General features: G+C 37.1%; 1 long non-coding RNA gene across 1 annotated transcript; it reads left to right on the top strand.

Annotated features, from left to right (window-relative positions):
• The first annotated feature begins 833 nt into the window (after positions 1-833).
• LOC147600519 (uncharacterized) lies at positions 834-18,427 on the top strand. The gene is made up of 4 exons (XR_015258817.1): positions 834-1,435; positions 4,203-4,357; positions 13,539-13,596; positions 17,617-18,427. It is a non-coding gene; the product is annotated as an uncharacterized LOC147600519 (long non-coding RNA).
• The last annotated feature ends 1,412 nt before the right edge of the window (positions 18,428-19,839 follow it).

The raw sequence follows: 19,839 nt of genomic DNA, 5'->3' as shown, positions 1-19,839 counted from the left end.
GCTTCAGAACCGCAGATCAAGTGCTAGGGTAGCCCTGGTAGAGAAAAACTTTTATTTGTTCCCTCGGTAATTCGCACTGGTAAGGTGGAAAACAGCCTGACGTAATAAAGTCTACAATGCCTAGTTGTGTATATTCCAGTACATGTAAGAGGCTAGTAAGTAATTTTTTTAATTATTTCATCCATACTGAGCACATTCTACTACAGGCGGAGCTGAGTTGATGCGGAGTTTCTTTCCAGATACAGAAGGAGACAGACTGAAGAGAATTAGAGCAGAGGGTCTGTAGCCATTAGCACATATACAGTACCAAGACAAGGCTTCCTGAGTCCCATCATTCCTCTATTGTCAGCAAATAGCCATGAAATCCCTTCACAAAATGCCTGTCTCATTTTGCCTTTAGAGGCTGGTTCTCATAAAGGATAGTTGCCTGTTAAGGTCAGTTGGCTCAAATGGTTGAAGTCTGTACAACCATATCTAAGTTCCAGCTCTACTAATGATCCATATGAGACTTAATATGGTTCCACATGATGGAATTAACACAGGAAATTATACATAAAGAGATTATATTAAAAGAATATTATGGCTGCAAAGTCAAACACTCCAAAATTTAAAATGCTAAGATTCACATTACCATGAAATTTTAATTCATTATTTTCTTGTTGTTCACATACAGCACAAGATGAGCAACATGGTTAAAACTGGGGGTACAAGCAGGTCCCAGGAAATCAGCTGCATTACTTTGTACTTAGCAGAGGACATATAATTAATTGTCGTGCTGAAGATGACTCTGCAGCCTAAAAATGAAGACAACGACATTGATGCTTTATCAGCCATTCATGTACCATGTAAATATTTTGAAAAATAAAGCCTAGTTTCATGAGTGATGCAAATCTTCTCACCATCAAAGGTGCCTCATGATGGGTGAATTTAGGCCTCTTTCTTGTCTGTGTTTATCTCAAAGAAATAGAAAATGACTTCATGTTGCTGGGAGTGTGTGACTGATAGCTCCCCTCCTCCCGACCCCTGATAATATGGTTAGCATAACCAACGTCATTTTATGAGGCAAAGCCATTCTTTGTGACCGAGCAAGTCACGTATGAGTTCCCTTTCCCCTTATTATCAAGCCCTGAAAGTCTTGTGAACCAAGTAGACAAACCAAACTGATTTCTTCTTCCTCTCCTTGCCAGCCTCAAGGTTCCTGGGTGCCAGGACAATTACTCCCTTCCTTACTGGCCTTGAAGGTCCCAGGCACCCAGCCAGCCAGGTGTTGTTGATGACCCTGTCACAGAACAGGGAAGCGTAACAGCACACAGAGCACTGTCTATAAAATCAAGTAGTTACAAGTCCTAAGTAGGGAACTTGGACCAGAACTGCTGGAAAGTGAGATCTGCGACCAGGGATGCCCCTGCTGTCATCTGCTTTCTCTGAGGATTGAGTGAGTGACTCATATTCTTTATATGATCTTTGAGTCTAGATTATGCTTGTTATATTGATACAGCAAATCATGTATTAAGATCTGACCTGATCTGCAGAGGGTTTAGGTAATTAGAAATCATAACCTGTATTATAAATTCTGTATTATGCTACTTTTAAGTTTTAAGTACTACATTGATTCTGCTTGTAGACATCCTGTGCAATTCTAATAATAAATTATGTGCTATACTAATAATAATATCTTGTTAAGAAAATAAAGCTTTAATTGTAACTACAACTTAGTGCCGTCATCATTCTGCCAACAATCCCTAAAAGAACTTGCCTGTCCCCTTAGTGTCAGGTGACAAGAAAGTTTTAGTCTCATCAAAATTAGTAATAAATTATAATTATTATGGTATGTAAATAATCAGCCTCATCCCCAAACAGAAGATGGACTGTGAAATAAACTGTAAATTCACAATAGAAAAAAATGCAGATGCTAGGTTATACATACACAGCAGCTTAAACCCAGGAAATCCCAGCTCTAACTTGTAGTGACTCGGGCTTCATTTCCACCATTCTTGGTGTCACTTCTCTTTCATGGAATTATAGCTTGCACTTACAATAGTGATTACTGATTTTATGTAAGTCTGCATTCAAATAATTAAACTGATAATTCTGGATTATATATGATTGATAAATAGTAAAACTAGCACCTCCTGAAACTTGGAAATGTTCCTCTGTTAGTGATGCTACAATTGATCTTAAATTAGTCATCTGGAGTTTGGCTCCATCATTTTTTCCACGCTGTTTTCATCTCACTCACTATTGAACAGAACTACCCGTTCATTGAATATCCCAACAAATTTTCCAAGATCAAAATCCTGGGTTCTGCTGCTGATAAAATGGGCACTTTTTGAAATAACCTACAGGCTGCTAATAAAAAATTTATGTACTGTAACAGCTCATTTTTGTTGCCTGACCCTCAAAGTAGATTAGGTACCTTGGCTTTCTATACTGTGCCAGGAGAAAATTAAATGCCCAATTCAAATAATCGAAAAGGATGAGTGGTGAGACACACAAAGATGTATAAAGGGAGAGAAATGTGAAATGCTGTTGAACTCAGGAATCCCATCTTCAAGGTGAGAACTCTGAGTACCAGGCTGGCGAGTTGTGTCCCTTCTTGTCTGCCATTCTTCTGGAACCATAAATCTTGTGCTCTTTTCAGCATGAAGGCACAGAGCCAACAGGAAGAAGAACGCTGCCCCTACCTCAACCAGTTTGCTACCTGTTAGAGCAGGCTCCTAGGGAGGAAGAAGATGGCATAATTGAACCTTCTTAAGTAAACTAAACTCAGGACCCCAAGGACATTGTTGGTAAGTGCTCTCACCAGTGCTCTAGTGCAAGTTAAGGTACCCACCACATAAAAGGTGACCCCTATAATCTAATTTTAAGAAGAAATTAGTTATGATTCCTTATGCAATTTTCAGTCCTAAAACTATTGTGTAGTATAACAATCCATTGTTAAACAGCTGCGATATTCCTGCTCAAAAGCAGCAGGAATATGCTGAACATGAACATGAACAAGCAGCCACCTGGGATATATGTAACTGTAAAAAGAAAAAGGGAAAGGATCTGATAATCTGTGAAACATTTTTCTGTCCTTCAGGATGAATGACAACAGACAAAGACAGTATTTTTTCCCCATAGTTTCATATCTTACTAAAACAAAACAGATAAATGGTAATAATATCTCACATTTCCCTATTTTCCTTTTTCTCTCACCTTCAAGCACATGCACATATTTACATGGGCTTAGCTTTACAGTCTTGATACGGAGCCATCTGCCCAAGCAGAAAACAAGAAAATTAGCAGCAGAGTGGATTGTTACTTGATGCTATGATGCTTTTCATATTAATATCACAAGCTCTTCCTTAAAAGAGTCCAGAAATAATAAATTCAACAGGTAATTAGTATTTGAACTTTGGCTTCTTCCCTTGTGACCATCTTTAAGAGATATTTATTTTTACATTTGCTGAGGGAATGACTGGCTACCAATACAGAGGCAGATACATTATCTTGGTTGATATTTTCAGATACTTTATACTGATATATATCTTTTTTAATCTGAAAAGGCAGTAATTTTTTTTTTCTTTCCCTTTTTTCCATTTCCTTTGCACTGTCTCTTCCCTGAGCCTTAATAATCAGAGGAGTGGATTGAGAGCTGTCGCACAGAGACAGCCTCCCTCAGTACCTGCACTGCATACTAATTAAGTGCTTCCAGTCTGCAGGCTGCGACATGGATTCAGTCTTTCAAGTCAGCCCAAGGCTGAAAATGAAAATGAAAAGCTATAAACCTCACTCAGCAGAATGGAAAGCATAAGGTTGCTGGGATACTGTATTGTGCAAGTTACATTCATGAATACAGTGAAAAGGACTAAAAGAATCTGCTGTGATAAAAAATGCAATGGATCTGGGGGATTTCTTAGGAGAGCTGGGTATGGATCTGAATTCCAGCTACTGATTTGCTTTCATGTCATCTGCAATATTTGCCATCTCATTGTTCACTCCCCTTTTATAGATAACTGCTCAATATATTACACACAACAGTAGTAGTACTGTACCTTGTGGCATCCCACTATTAACCCTTTGTCATGTGGAAAATCCAACAGTTCTGCCTTTTAATCAGTATCATAAAAATATTTCCTCATATCTATGACTTTAGTAATTTTAATAGCTTTGCCTGTGAGATTAATGGTTAGTCAAGGTGTAACTCCTTTTCCCCACAGTGCCCCTTCATACTCTGAACGAACAGAGAGCCGATGGGAAGATTGGTAACGTCAGACAGCTCGGAGTTCCCCGTGAGATTTCTGTGCAAAAAAGCTCAGCCTAGGGGAAGTTAAGGCTGATGGCTGGGACGAGCAGAGAATGCAGCCATGGTGAGGTAAGGCACTGCCCTCAAATGTTGTACTACTTGGTTATCTAAGAGGAAGTTTGTTTCATTGTTCAGAACATGAGAAGAAGGAGTGAGAGACCTTGGTTATTTACATTTTATTTCAGTTGCATCTGTCTCTTGCTCCTGAAAAAGAAGCTCTAGCTGCTCTGATTTGCAAGCAGAAACAGCTTGGGATTCAAGGATTCTCTTGACGAAAAAGAAGATGACACTTTTTTCCTTCCAGCAAGGAATGTGGAAGAGCTCTGTTAATGTGCATGTTTACCACAGAGCCAGAAGAAATATATCTCTTTTGATGAGCTGTTGACAATGCAGAGCCAGGGTAGAACCCTCCACTCACCTCTACTGGAAAGATACTATGGACCTCACAATTCCTAGGGACTCTTCTGGGCGTGAACCTGGCAAGTGGACTTTTCTGGAACCAGAGATGTTATCTGGATAAGTTTATTCTGATGATGCTTGATTCCTAAAGCCTAGACTAGACGTTCCCAATTTTTCTTCTTTAAAGCAAGAATGAGCACATTTCACCATGGAACTGATGCTATAAGAAGCTCTGACTGGTGCACAAAGGAGCGTTATAGCCTGGCTGCCAGAAAAGGGAGCTGGTAAAAGTAAATGGCAAGCCATATTGTACTGATTGCAAAGTTTTCTCTGTGTTAGCATTTTTCTCCAGAGAAACATTTAAGAGTTGCTCTGGTTTTTCGGATTGGATACTCCTTACTCATTGTGATTTCTGGAGCACACTAAAAGAAGGGCATCTCCATCAGAGCATATTTGGTCAGTACTGGATCAAGTCTTTCATGTGTTGATGGAAAATGCACTGAGTCCAAAATTCAAAGGCTTATTTTGTACTTTAAACTTTCTTTTTCTGGTACAGATCATATCCAAACTGCATATCATTCTTCAGTATAGAATTAAACAAAATAATACAACCTGGGGGTGTTCTGTTGTGGATATAGCTTGATGTCCTCTCTGCATTAAATTTTAGAAGCTGCCCAAGCACATGTAAACTAGTGCCTTTTGAGAGCCCAGGTGGCCTCTGCCAAGGGAAGAACCTGAAATGGGGCAAAAGAAAGTGTTATTTTGACAGGGATTCTTCAACTTGTAAGTTTCCCAGAAGGCATGAACTACTCTACTGTAAAAATGGTCTCTAATGAGTAAGTTCTCCAGGTAACTAATGCACCTGCAGACTTTAACAGTACGGCAAAACCATTGTCAAGCATTTAATGATAGCCTAAGAATTAATGAAGATCTGAAGGATAGCAACTTGAAAAGCAATGGTCCACAGCCCACCAAGAACATGATATGCTTTCTTGTCTTGCTGAGATATAGATAGAAATGATTCAAAGGCCTGGAGACCCAAATCCATCCTGAACATTAAAAGGATGGATTATTCTCCTCTAGTAAAGCATGCAGAATTTCCTTCTACAGAGGTATTTGTCCAAATTGCAGAGATTCAAATCCATTATGTAGTGTGTGTGTGTTTGGAAAAATAATATAGAAATTGAAACTCCTCCTCCTGGCAATATCTTCTATGATTGACATTTTCACCATGGCCAAGTAATACTCTTCAAGGGGTTTTCAATGAGTGAGATACCAGAAGCAGAAGGGGTCAAGACCAATAGGCTTTGGTTCTGTTTCTAGTGAGAATCACCACCCTTTTGAGTCTTGCAAAACAAATTACACAAAGAAAATGCAAGACAAAAAGTCATCATAAGGAGAGAAATAACATATCCTCTCTGGCTTTAGATTTCTCAGTCATATTCATAAATGATATCTAGATTAAACTTTGGCTTTAACTTTGGATTTCGGGGCCATTTTGATTTCTTTTTGAAGGAGGCAGAAGAGGGAGAATGGCAAGAGGGCTGTTGTTTTTTGTGTTCTCCTTTATTTAGGACTGGCAGATTCTTGTGGTCTTTGCAGGTATCCAGTTCCTGAAAGACGACTGCTAACTGCTGTCACTGACAGAACTGAAAAGATTTCCTGCAAAAGCAGAGATTGATTCAAACCCTGAAAACTGGCTGTGAACTCTGTGGCTTTCACAGCTCTTCCAAAACCTTGTCTGCCTTGAGCTGAAGAGATCTAAGCAATTCTAGTTTCTCAGATGAACAGAAAAGGGATTCTGATCTCTCTGTTTAAGTTCCTATACTAGCCCAGTCTCTGAGATATGAATCAGTAATGTCTCCTGAGAGAAACCATCATGCCTAAAGACCGCCAGCAGCACAAAATATCAAAGGAACCTTGAGGAAATGTTTGGACACCTCCTTAGCCTTCCTTGAACAATTCCAGATACTTCGAACTCAAGAGTCAGCCACGAACCACAGCAAGTCTGTGTCTGGCTATAACTACTCAATAATTGGCAGCTACAAGTATTGAGAGAGCCAAAGAATAAACCTTTCCTCCAAACATGTTCAATTGTTTGACACTGTCTCTAGGGGCTGATGACACTACTCTCAGTTTTAGACTTGCAATCTTGCAGCCAAAACCACAACAAGACAGGGTAGGATGCAGGAAATAAATCAGATGCCACCCTTTTCTGGAAATTATTTTTTCTGCAGCTATTTGGCAACATTGTTAGGTTTGTGGACCGGAAGATTGTCAGACTGAAGAACTCAAGAGACAAGGAAAGGAACATGTTTCATCATCGGAATTGTTACGCATTCCTGCCCCGCTTCTCCCACCCAGTTTAATATCTATTATCTCTCCTTCAGGGCTTTTTTTTTCCAGTTGTCTCTGAAAAAGCTTCATGAACGGTTGGGTGAAGAGACAGTACTCGATGATATCTGTACCACCACATTTAGACGAATCTTTAATGTCTGGAATATGAACTTAAGATTCCTATTAACATTTTCTTCCTCAAAGTAGTGGTGTGCCCAGCTCTCACAAATTCTTTTCTGGTCTTTCCTATCTTCCTTATGTTTGCTTTCTGTCTAATGAAGGTTTGATGGAGGCTGCCACAACCATTCTTAATTTGCACAATGCTCTATGGGACACAGACCAGAAAGTAGTGCCTTAAACAAATCAAAACTAGGAAAAATCTCTAAGCGTCTAAGAAGAATGCTGGACCTACCACTTCACAGAAATTACTCTGTATGCTGTGACACAAATGAAAGTTACACTCACCTCTACGCTATTTTTTCATTCCTATGTTATCTACCTTTTTTAAATTTAGAAAGCAACCAATGAACCAACCAACCCAGGACTGGCATCCAGCACCAGCATCTCAATGCCACCTAACTAATTCTCTCTACTCCTCCACTTTTTTTAGTAGCAGGGACACTTAATACCACCTTTTAAGGCTTTGTGTAGAACAATGAAATTTAAGTCTACATACCTGACAGACAAAATAAAGATCTTGCTTAGCTTCTTTTTTTCCCCATGTCAAAACCATTTCCCCCCTCTTTTGATATCTAAGGAAAAATAAAAAGGTTTTAAGTGACCAGTTGCAAGGGGACTATATTTGGATCTAAGTGCACTTACAAGGCATGCCACAAGCCACTCTGAAATGATCTGAAGAAGCATTCCCCTGAAGGTGGGTGATGCCTGAATTTCTATACAATGACAAGTATAGAAACAATGTTTCTTGCCAGACAGATCAGTGAGAGATGAGTAGAACCTTTAGCCTGCGCTACAGAACGCCTGGAAGAACATCAAAGTCAGAAGGTGAACTCTAGAGCTATCTACACTGTCAGCAATAGCTTCAAAGGTGTTCTCTTGCTTAAATATTATTTTTATTAATTGGATTTTCAAAATAATAATATTAAACCAGCTCCTTGACTCTGAGAGGTTTATAACAGCAAGATGGGATCTACAGATTTCAGAAATTTGGTGACATAATGTTGTCTTTGAACTTTGACTTCCCTTACACAGGGGACTCATTTTCCTGGACTCTCACTTAGTCTAGAGAAAATGCTTCCTTAAAGATGCTGAGTCATTGGTAACTGTTCGATTATTTGATATTGCCTTCATAAGCACCTCCAAAGGTGCCAACTGATGGTATGCTGGCCAGGCAAGCTTAAGCAGCACATTGCTGTAGATGAATGATACAGTCAGTCTAGATGCAAGAAGCTTTTATCCTTGGGATAGGATTCCAGGTTGTTAACTAAACAGATCCATTTGCTGTTGGAGCACCTTCTCTTCCTTTCTTTGCTCAAATTATAGGAGCTGCTTTCCTTCATTTCATCTGACAAACTCTAAACTTTTACCCACTGGAACCTACTTAACAGTTATGTGTCAGGGATAAAACACATAAACCCCTTCCTGGTTCACTCTGCATTTAAATTCTCCCACTGTGTGAAAACAGGAAAGTAGCTCCTACACACTGCTTGAACTAACAGCTGTGACTTGATAGACTGCTAGAAAGAAGAGACGAAATCTCTCTTCTTAGTAGGGGAGGCTATAAAATAAGAAAGCAGGGGTAGAAGGGAGAAGGACGGACGTTCCTCCCATGGAAGGGAGGAAGAAACTAAAAAAACCTTATAAATCAAGGAGGCTACCATGGTTTCCCTACAGCTTTTTCTAGTCTTGCTTAATAAGAGAATTCCTCCTTTAAAAGATGAAATGAAAAGAAGCCAGACTGGCCACACCTACATGATCTTTTTAGGAGATGGTATCATTTTTTTTTTAGGTTTTAGTGGAAAGGCTTGAAAGATTAAGTTCTCAAGCTAAGAACTGTGTCCCTTCTGGACCCCTTAGGGAAAGGCTTTCAACACCATACCCCATAACAACATGTTTCTCAATGGCATAAAAGCAATTTCTGGAACGACAAAAACTGGGAATGGATCTACCATAATGGGGGAGGTCCAAGGAGCCTAAAAATGTCACTAATTTGATAACCTGACAAAAAATAATATCTTTACAATAAATGTAATGAACCTACCTACCTTTAAGATTTTTTAAAAATAACTACAATTTTATAAATTTCTTTCTTACATAAGAAAGAGGTTTGTTCTGAATACTGATCTCTAGTGCAGCTACTTTAAAATAAAGTCCCTGATAAATTCATTGGTTTAATTGTGTTTAGCCAGTAAATTCAGTATCCTTACCAGCAGCATTTATAAATAGGTACAACATTTACCTCTATACAATACTTGAAATATCATGGTAAATTATTGCAGAGTTTTAAAAGTAGACTGAATATTTTACTAGCAGCTCAGCTACTTCAAGAATTCCGTACAAGCTTAAGAATGGATAGAAGGTAATATTTTTTTCCATTAGAATCTCCAATGTGTCTTTTAAATTCTTCCTTATACCTTGCATTTGGGCTGCATTTCTCTTTTCTGGAGATAAAAATACTCATTTATCTTGAATTACCATGTGAACTACTTCACTTAATGCTTTCCTTTACTATTTGTCTGGTTTGAGGTTTTACCATCACAATTTCTTTTAAGGCAGGGAATGCTTTTATACTTTATCTCATATTTAATAGTAAAGAAGTATAAATACCAGTCATAATAATTTAATAACAACATAAGATGATAAATGTTAATGTCTCAGCACAATGTGTCTTAGAAACTGCTCTCTGCAAGACAGCGTGATGGTGATCATAAATTTAAACTGTCTCATAATTTAGATGCATCCAAACTCTCAAATGCATAAAAGCATACAACAGTACTACACAGCAGTTCAGGAAGTGATGAAGAATATCATACCTTGTGCAAACTTTAGAGGGAATGTAGTCAGTCAGCTGGAAATTAGTCACAAAGCGATAGCTAGCACCTCAATTCTTGAGGAAGGCACTACCAATTTTTAATAAAATCAAACAACAAAGAACTCAGGTTTATACTTCATCAATAAAAGAGTACTTTCTGAATCATAACTCTAGCATCAATATCATGCATCAGTTCAATCCTGCAACACAGAACTGAGAAGGACACTACAGGCAACCAACAGTGTCGACAAAGACATGCACACTTTCCTTTCCATCTTCCAGAAGTCCCTTCCCACTACCTTTCAACAATACATAGCTACTTTCATTACTGAAAATCTACAGTATAATAGAAAGATATCACAGAAATCTCTGATGCTTTAGGCCCCAATAATGACAGGGGATTTGTTAGGTGAAATGAACTCAAATGATCCCAAAGTGAACCACTTTACAAACTATAGGGAAAGGCACCCTCCACTCCCACTCCACATCCCCAAGAAGATCCTTGCCAACCTGACCAGTAAAAAAAAATTTCTTTCTGACCTGAAATCAGTGCACCAAATCTGAAATCTCATCAAAGTGGTGGCCAATCTCATAAGAGAAAGACAAGAGTGAAAAGCATTTTGAAAGTGAAGTTACACTTCCAAACAGCAGAGAAGAAAACAAGATTTTTTTTCTTCTCCTCTTCAGGCAATGAATGGAAAGTCTGAAGCATAAGATAAATCAATTAACTGCAACAATTAAATACAACTTAATTGCATTTAATTAAAATAAAATTAGAAATTAAATTAAAAATTTAAATTTAATGAAAAACAATTCCTATGGAAAGCTCATGATCCAGCAAGAGATGAAGCATCTCATCTAATGAGTTGGTTTGGGTTGGCCCAATCTTCTGTTCTTGCACATACCAGCCAGAAAAAAATCTTGGATCCCCTATCGAAAAGATATGTCCTTGAAAAGGCAGTCAGTTTGTTTTCATGGACATGCCTAGTATCTACAGGACAGAAACTACACCAGTACTTAGCCTTTCCTTCTAGCTGTGCCGTTGTATCTCATTACAAACTTTTCTGGCTTCGATCTCTTCCACTTACTAGCTTAACAGCAAACAAAACACATGTACCAAACGCTTCCTGACACTGCTGTACATGGAAAGCAAATCTTCCTTTAGTGCTCTTATAAGAATGACAGCAAACCAAATGCACAAAGCCTCATTTCACAAGCTTTACTTTCCAACTTCATGACCATCCCTAGCCTGCCCTTAATTTATAAAGCTTCACCTTGTAAGTCATTCAGATTCCTTGCACCCATTACTCTTTTCTGGAAGACCGTTCCAGAAGTTCATTCCTCTGATGGCTGAAGAACTTCTTTTAACTTCCTGTCTAACTGTGTTATTGATTAATTAGTATCCATTTGATCTTATATTTTAATTGCTTCTCTCCCTACTTGCTATTTACCCCAAAATGTAATTCTAGAAAGTAATCATATCCTCATTTAATCTTCATCTCGGTCAGCCAAACCAAGCCACATTCCTTTAATCTCCTCTCCAAAGACTTTTTTACCATTCTATTAATGGTCCTTGGAGATCTTTTCTGCATTTGTTCTGGTTTAAATTCACCTTTGTTTCTGCTACAGATGGTCAGACATCATGATACCAGTAATCCAGATGAGATCTTAACAGTATTTGTCTTAATTGTGTCAATATTTTCCAATGCCCACAGAAAATGTGGGTTTGACATTTACAGCAGCCTTCTTCATGGCTGAAAAATACTATTAGTGCATTTATCTTAATAAACAGAGGTCTAACTTCCTGCGTCCCTGCTGACCAATGAGCCTCTAGCTCACAGCGGAAGGTCCTTAAATGTATGACTTTGCAGTATTAATTTTTTTCTCATTATGATGATTCCCATTGACAGTCATCTCATTCTTCCTGTCTTATAGGCAAATTCTCCTTAATATTAGAAATACTTCCTAACTCTCTATTATCTGCAAATTTAATGAGCACAAACTGTGTTTTGTGCTAAGGTCACTAACATGAAATATGAAACAGGATAAGATGAAGCTTTGAAAAATGCCATAAATAAATTCCCCACATTTTTACAACCTCTCTTACAAAATACTCCACTATAAGTCTTTAGCCAGTTTTTAATTCCAGTTCCTGCCCTCTCCTACTTAATGATTTCCATGAACAGTGTTTCAAATGTTTTGCTTAAATTCAGATGTATTATACATTGCCCTTTTTAAAGAAATCCCTTATCTTATTAAAGAAAGATGAGTTTTGTCTGACATGATCTACTTTTGATAAAACCATCTCACATTTTATCCCATTTTCCATTTACCTCCATTTACATGGTCTTGGTGACTCCTTCCTTTCAAACTTTTTCTAAGTCCTTGCACAACATCAAGGTCAAAACAAGAATCCTGTAGGTTTTCCCTCTCTTTTTTAAAACAAACAATTTTTGTTACTTTCCAATCACATGGTGCCATCCCAGAATTGAAAGATTAATTGAAAATCCTTGCTAGCAGAGTTGCAATTTCATGTGTCAGTTCTTTCTGGCACATAATATGGGTTTCCGGTTTTCTCAGGGTAAGAAGTGTGTATTTTCTATATTCTTCCACACTGGTGATAGTAATTTCTATTACCCCATCCTTATTCCCACTGGGTATACTATCCTTGTTCTTTGAATGCCATTATCCGTATTCTCCATCTAATTCTCAAATAATGAAGACCATACTTCTTCCCTATAAAACTGCTTTTCATATTTAAATACAGTAGGTCACCAAACTAACGGAAGTATGTCTTACATTAGCGCTATGGTTAATGTGGTAGAAGAAATGTACTACACAGTATAAAACAGTATGAAGGAAACTTCATGAACATTGTTTTGCTCAGTGATATCTGAAGAACATCACTGAAATCAATAAAACATTCACAACAAAGTGTAATTCCCACTGGTACTTCCTACTAGAGGCACCAAAATTGTTGCAATTTTCCCCTTTGTCTGAAGAAAAAGCTATTACATTGATTTCATTCCTTATCTCATGAAAGGAGAATGAGAAGGAAGGTGTTGCAAAGGGAAATGAAGACCAAGAAAGTTTTATGCAATGAAATTTTATCAAACAAAATGTGTCTACTTTGTAAAATGCAAATTTATAGCTTGTAAACAGAAGAACATATAGATCCACCAGCTTACTATATTTGCTTCTTATTCTGCATTGCTCTCTTTTTACTATTACTGTTCCATGAAAGAAGTCCATTTAAGTTCTTCCTGAGGTAGCATATGGCAGAAAAAAAGCCACCTCTATGCCATTGTATGCATCTGAGAACAAGGAGCAATCACTAAAATGAAGTCTTATTCTCTTTTTCTTCAGGGAGTTATGACATTTCCTCTATCTGCCTTTTCAGCCCACAGAAATGTGAAATAAAATATAGAGTTCTAACAGTTCTTCACAGTTTTCAATTATCCCTGAGACTGGAGACCCATGTATAAAATTTACAGAAATGACATCTCTTTCCTTTCATTCCAGCATCCCCAGACTCCCATCAAGCTCTGCTCAGCCAGCCTAGTATGCTTGGACAAACAAGGTAACTGATCAATCTGGCAATTAGTTAAACACAGCAGCCTTTTAAGATTTGTCCCAAGTTAATCAACAACAGGTCTAAATAAGTGAATAATTTGGTCTAAATAATCCCTTTGAAAGCAGAAACAATCCCTAAAAGAGGTATTTTTTTCTTCCACAATATTTTTAAAGCACTCTATAGCCCTCTCAGAGAGATCTGCCTTTAGGATACTCCGTTCCTATTTGACTGCCTTGGCCTCTTTCTCATTCCTCTTCGATCTCACTGCTCCCATTAAAGGATCACAGATGTTGCAGAGACAAGCATTCATAAGCTGGTAAATGCCAACAGTAGTTTTGTTCATGCATATTCATTAGAATGAGTTTAGAATTGCATGATCACATAATATTTCCATCGTACTATTCCACTGCTCTACTCAGACAGTGCCTTTTACCCTCTTTTGTACCTTATCCATTTTCTACATGACTTCCAGTATCTAAGAACATGTAATTGGACTACTTCATAATGCACAGATAAAATAGTCCAGAGTAAAGTGTGCCCAGGAAGCCTACATTCTGTTATTCCCTTTTTGAATGTATGACTTAGAACTTCAAAATTCTTTTGAGATATTTTTGTAAGTAAAATGCATTTTTCCCTATAAATTCATAGGTCAGAACAGACTCTAAAATCCTTTAGTTGGATCTCTGGAATATCACAGTCCATTAAATTTCACTCTGTACTAAGGCTACAAACTCATTTTTCACTAATGCATATTAAAAAACCCAATCATGTTCTGATTTGAAGGTTATTCATATTTCTTTAGAGAACTTTCAAACATTCATCTTAGGAGATGAAGAATCTCCATCTTCCTCTGTAGCTTATTCCACCACTGTTAAAAAAACCTGAGTTTTGTTTCTAATGTGAATTTATCTGGATTCAGGTTCCAGCACAAAAGTATGCTACTGTACTATCCCTATCTCCGCTAAAATGAAGAGCCCTTTAGAACGTGGGATTTCCTCCACACAAAAGTATTTATACACTGTAATCAAATAACTTATGAATAATTTCTCTCTCTCTCATAAAAAAAAATGAACTAAGCAGACTGGGCTTTTCAGATTTCAAACTACAAGGCAATTCTCCAGAATTTTTGTGGCTCTCTATCCACTCAAAGTGCTCATTGTTCTTTTTAAAATGCAAGCCCCAGAAACTTATTCAGGATTCCAGTGCCAATTCCATATCCAAAATTTAAATGACCTCTCAAGTGGTCCATTTCCTATTCAAATGATCTATTTTTGCCAAATCATTACAGTGGGAACCCATGTTGAGTCATTAGTCCACTATGACCTTGAAATCCTTTCAGAATCACTGTTTTCCGGGAAACAACTCTGCATCCTATAGACCAAATATGTCTTCTGTCCCTAAATATATGATCTTGCTTTTGGCAGTGTTAAAATATAAATTTCTTTGAATGGGCATAACTGAATCAAACAGTCCAAGTGGTCCTGTAAGACTGCCCTCACTTCACTGAGCTTCTCCCATTTTTCTATTATCCACAATACATTTAGTACCATTTATTTATTAAAATAATGGGGAAAATATTGAATAGCATTAGACTTCCACTAGCCTACTGATAGCATTAGTATCAATCCCTGTGCAAGCATGATGACTCCCTATTGACAACTACTTTTTTGTGTTCCAAGTTCTTCAACCAGAGCAGCACTTTGTTGACACTGTATAGGGTTCATTCTTGAATTAGAATGTTTTTTTTTTAGTACCAATTCAACTTCCTTATAAGACTCTGTATATATTGCTTCTATAAATTAGTAAACATATAAACATCAATCAGACTTCTTTGACTAGACTGATTTTCTGTAAATCTACTTTGACTGGCATTTCCATTCTTTAATTCTTTTCTTTAATAGATCCTTAATAACTTTCCATTATATTGGCATGCATTGATGCCAGGCTAACAGATTACTTGGGTCAGTCTTCTAGAATGTTAGCACAATCATCTTATTCTTCCAGTTTCATGGAATAAATAATTACGGGTGAATGTAAGTGCCATCATATGGACCTATGTTCATCTCTATAATAGTAGGGTTCTAATCTTTAAATTCATAGTACGCACCGCTGCCAGAGTCAGACTGTACTAAGAAAATCACCAGTAATAACGGTAAACTGCAATATAGGTCAGAGGGTTGAATGTAGGGGTGGAGGGCATGCACTTTGTTAGTAGATTTCAAATATATTTTATGATAGCAAAAGAACACTGAGACTCAGGTTTAATTACATGTTCTGTTTATTAAATAGTTTCTTTTCCTCCCTTTTTGTTTATACATCCTAGCTTGTGCTGTTCTTCTCACGTCTTGATAAACATTGTACTCCTATCTGACCCATGACCCTGCTTCCCTACTCATCCCTTTGTATGTCAGGCAGCTTGCTCTCTCTCTCCTCCATTCCCTCCCTTAGCAAGAAGAAGAGTTTTTGGAAATGGACCATTTTTACTCCCTTTAGAAAGGAGACCTATCAGGGGGAAGGAAGATCAGTAGAAAGAGAGAACGGTCAGTGGATTTGGCTGCCATTTCAGAATATTTAAAAACAGTTATTTTCAGACATTAACAGTTCAACTAAATTGATCTGAATCACCGCAGAGGCATACTAAGCTTGCTGAACAGTACTGTATATATTTTGCAAAACTGACACCTTTTCAGAATTTTAGTATCTATCCACTGTGATTCTACTCCCAAATTTTACTACTCTGGCAAAAATTGTAACATAACTTCTTCCCATGTATGCCATGTACAAAGCCTGTAAGTGTTAAAAGAAGGAAGAAAAGTAGGCTAAGCCAACCTACCACATTTCTGCTACTTTTTCCTAATTTAGATCAAAATCAGGCAATTGTATTAATAATCAGTGATGCTGGCTAAATAACATTTCTCATAATAACAAACCCAATAACAAAGAACATCTTTTCTCCTTGTGTGGTTCTAGCTGTTAATTAGATGTGCCATTTTTTTCACTGTGACCATGACAATAGACTTGTATGTCCATAAACTTTCTATCCCTCAAAACACAAGGTAATAGCTTTTGTAAATGCAGCATCTCTGTAAAACAAACCCAGTAAAGACTATTGTGTTTTGGCCACAGCCTACTTTGGGCTCAACACAAATTTGAATGCCTATGTTATTTCTGACGTAAGTATAGAGACCTTTTAGATCTAATTTGCTTTGAGAAAAAGGTGACATAATACTGCTTGGATGGTGTAAAATGGACTTACAGCTGTGTTTAGGTCACTTTATGCAATACAAGCCATCATCTTATGGTAAATGAAAATTAGGTCAACAATTTTCCATGGAGTTCCTCCAAATGCTGTTGGGAAGGTGTAGCATCAAACCTCTTATTTTAATCAAGCAAACATGAGACTGATGGTTGCAGGAGAGTATTTGAACTCCCAAAATGTGCCATATGATGGTGTCAGATGCTACATTATTTCACAATTATATTTTCAATGTATATTGACCACCTACCATACAAATGTTTTAAGTGATTTTTAATGTAAATAGCTTTATTCTCTTTATTTCCATCATTAGAACAAATGAAAAGATCCCTTTTATGCTTTTCTTTTGAGCTAGTAGGCAACATCTATACCAACCTGGACACAATATTCTTTGCTTTTCTTTTCACACACTAAATCAATAGTATTAGGTAGGAACTCATTTTTCTCTATGGATACTTGTATCAATTATTGGATCATCGCTCATGTGCAACGAACCATCTGCTTTAACATCAAAGTTTATTCTTTTAGTTGTTCCTTTAATTTTTTCTTCTGTCTCTTCAGTTGCAGTATCTAATATGAAACCACAAATTTAAATCGGCCTGAATGAGAGTATTCAGGGCAAAGTGCTTCAATCACTTTTAAATTGCTCATTTTGTGCTACACTGAAGGTGATGTTTTTCGAAGAAAAGAAGGTTGCAACTTTCTATCAAGTTCAAGCCTTTGCCTTAATTTCTTTCTTTTCTTCCTTTTTTTTTTTTTTTTTTTTTAAGGTGCAGTCACCAATTGATCTGTCATATTGTGGTTTTCAAAGATGAACTGAGAATGCTCTGAAAGGAGGTTGCTGTTGAAGAGCTGCTGGAAGACCTAGAGTAGGGAATTACATTTTCATTGTGGCTAACTTTCAATGACACTGAAGAAGTCTCTCTTGGAAGATCATCAAACCCATGTTTTCTCTTCCACTTCAACAGACAAAGCTTCGTTCATTTGATGTGGAGACTCTGAAGAAACTAATTTTCTTTTTGAAATAAGTGTGAATTCTTTTTATCTTGTGACTTAACAACTCTTGACAATGCTTACATTTCACTTCAGAAAAATTAGCTGTTTTCATAACTTCAGTCGTTCCAATCATTTTTTCCAACTAAGTCTTTTAGTATTCCCTTTCTCAACCCAGGTTAATATACACAGAAGTTTAGTAATAACTACTTCTAAATTGCCTATTTTTTGCATTAATAAAAAGCTTTCCCATTTACTAAAATTACCATTAAAATAACCACTTCTTGAATTTAACATTGTAAAGAATGAAAATAAGATGTGCTAATCATGTTCTCCAGTGATTTATCTTCCTTTAATTTCTAGCAGATTAAATCCATCCTTGATTACACGATACTCTTACCTATTTTCTCCTTCACAATATCTAACATTTAGCTGCATCCCTGTTCTCCTGTGACCAAGAATGTAATGCATTCCCTGTAAGGCTTCCAGTTCTGTAACTATGCTAATGCTTAGTAAAAAGAAAAAGTATTCTATAGTTTTATAGAATGTATTGGACAAAAAAATTCATGTACAAAAAGGGAGACAGGAATAAAAATTAAACAAGACCTAACTTCTGGAAAAGTATATTCTTTCGGAGTTTCTTTGCTAGAAAAGAATCCTGATTTTTTCAAGTTTTTGGAGGTCTGGAACTAGTTTTCTATTAAACAGTTCAGCATACACGGTGTTGTGACTTACCACTATGTTACTGGACTATAAGAATAATGCTCCAAGTAGAGCAGTGCTAAGGCCTTATGATCTCTTTTGGTGAGAAGATGCTCTACACAGAAATTGCAATTTCTACCTGAACTACAGATATGACTTTCAGAAGTTTGTGAAGTGGAACCAAAAATTTCTTACTAAATTAGAAGTCAATTTGAAGCTCCCAATGCAGTATTTTAAAAAGCTTGTGGAGGAAAAAAAATGGGAAAATGGAAAATGAAGAAGGATTACGGCTGATGGTGACTTTTACAGTGAAAATACGGAAATTATTTTTGGTTTAAATATCTACTGCATATAAGTCTAATGGTTTCTACTCCCAGCTCTACATGGTACTTAACAGAGAAAATCCTCCCAACATTTGTATTATACAAATCAAAACACCTATTTCCTTTTTACAAAAATATTGGTGAAAAGTGCTTGGTTGCCATCACTGTTGTCTGAAGTGTTTAACGTATACACAAGACTGGGGCAGCCAAGGTTGGAGCAGGAGAAATTTCTGACATAAGATGCCACTGGACCGGACCTTAAAAGCTCATCTCATCTATCTACTGTTCTAATGCAGGACAGAAATATCAGTAACATTTCTGAGCACAGGTAGTCTGAACATAAAGAACTCTAGTAATAGAGATTTGACATAATCTCTTCACAGTATATGCCAGTGCTTCGTTATTCCTACTTATTCCTCCCAATATCTAATCTGAATTTCTCTAGCTGCATTTTAAATGTTTTATTTCTTGTCCTATCCATGCTGAACATGGAGAAAAATGATTCCCTTTCTTTCTAGGGTAGCCCAAAAGACATACCTGAAGACATGTTTCACCTCGGACTTTTTTCCTTTAGACTAAACACCACCAGTTCTTCAAACTTTCCTCAAAAATAATGCTCACTCTCATTCTCCTTTGGACTCACTCCAGTTAACTCAGCTCCTTTGTGAAGTGTAATGCTAAATGCTAACTACAATCATCTAGGTGAGACCTCACTGATGCTGAGTACCATGATTTCCTATATCTTACAGGCTACATTTCTGGTTTTGCATCCAAGGGAGACCTACTCTGTCTCCTGATTCTTTTGTAAAGGACTAGCTATTTGCTTCCTATTCCAAGCTGTTAAAGCTGCTTAATCTCACCTAAATATGAAACTTCTCATTTCTCCATATTGAACTGCATCCAATTTTCCAGATTGCTTCTCCAACTGGCCAAGATCATTTTGAATTTGAATTCTGTCCTCCAACTTGCTGTGGC

This window comes from Chlamydotis macqueenii, chromosome 5 (assembly GCF_036417535.1).
Source record: "Chlamydotis macqueenii isolate bChlMac1 chromosome 5, bChlMac1.mat, whole genome shotgun sequence".
NCBI classification, from domain to species: Eukaryota; Metazoa; Chordata; class Aves; order Otidiformes; family Otididae; genus Chlamydotis; species Chlamydotis macqueenii.
Note: the sequence above shows the minus strand (reverse complement) of the source record. Positions and strands in the feature narration are given on the sequence as shown.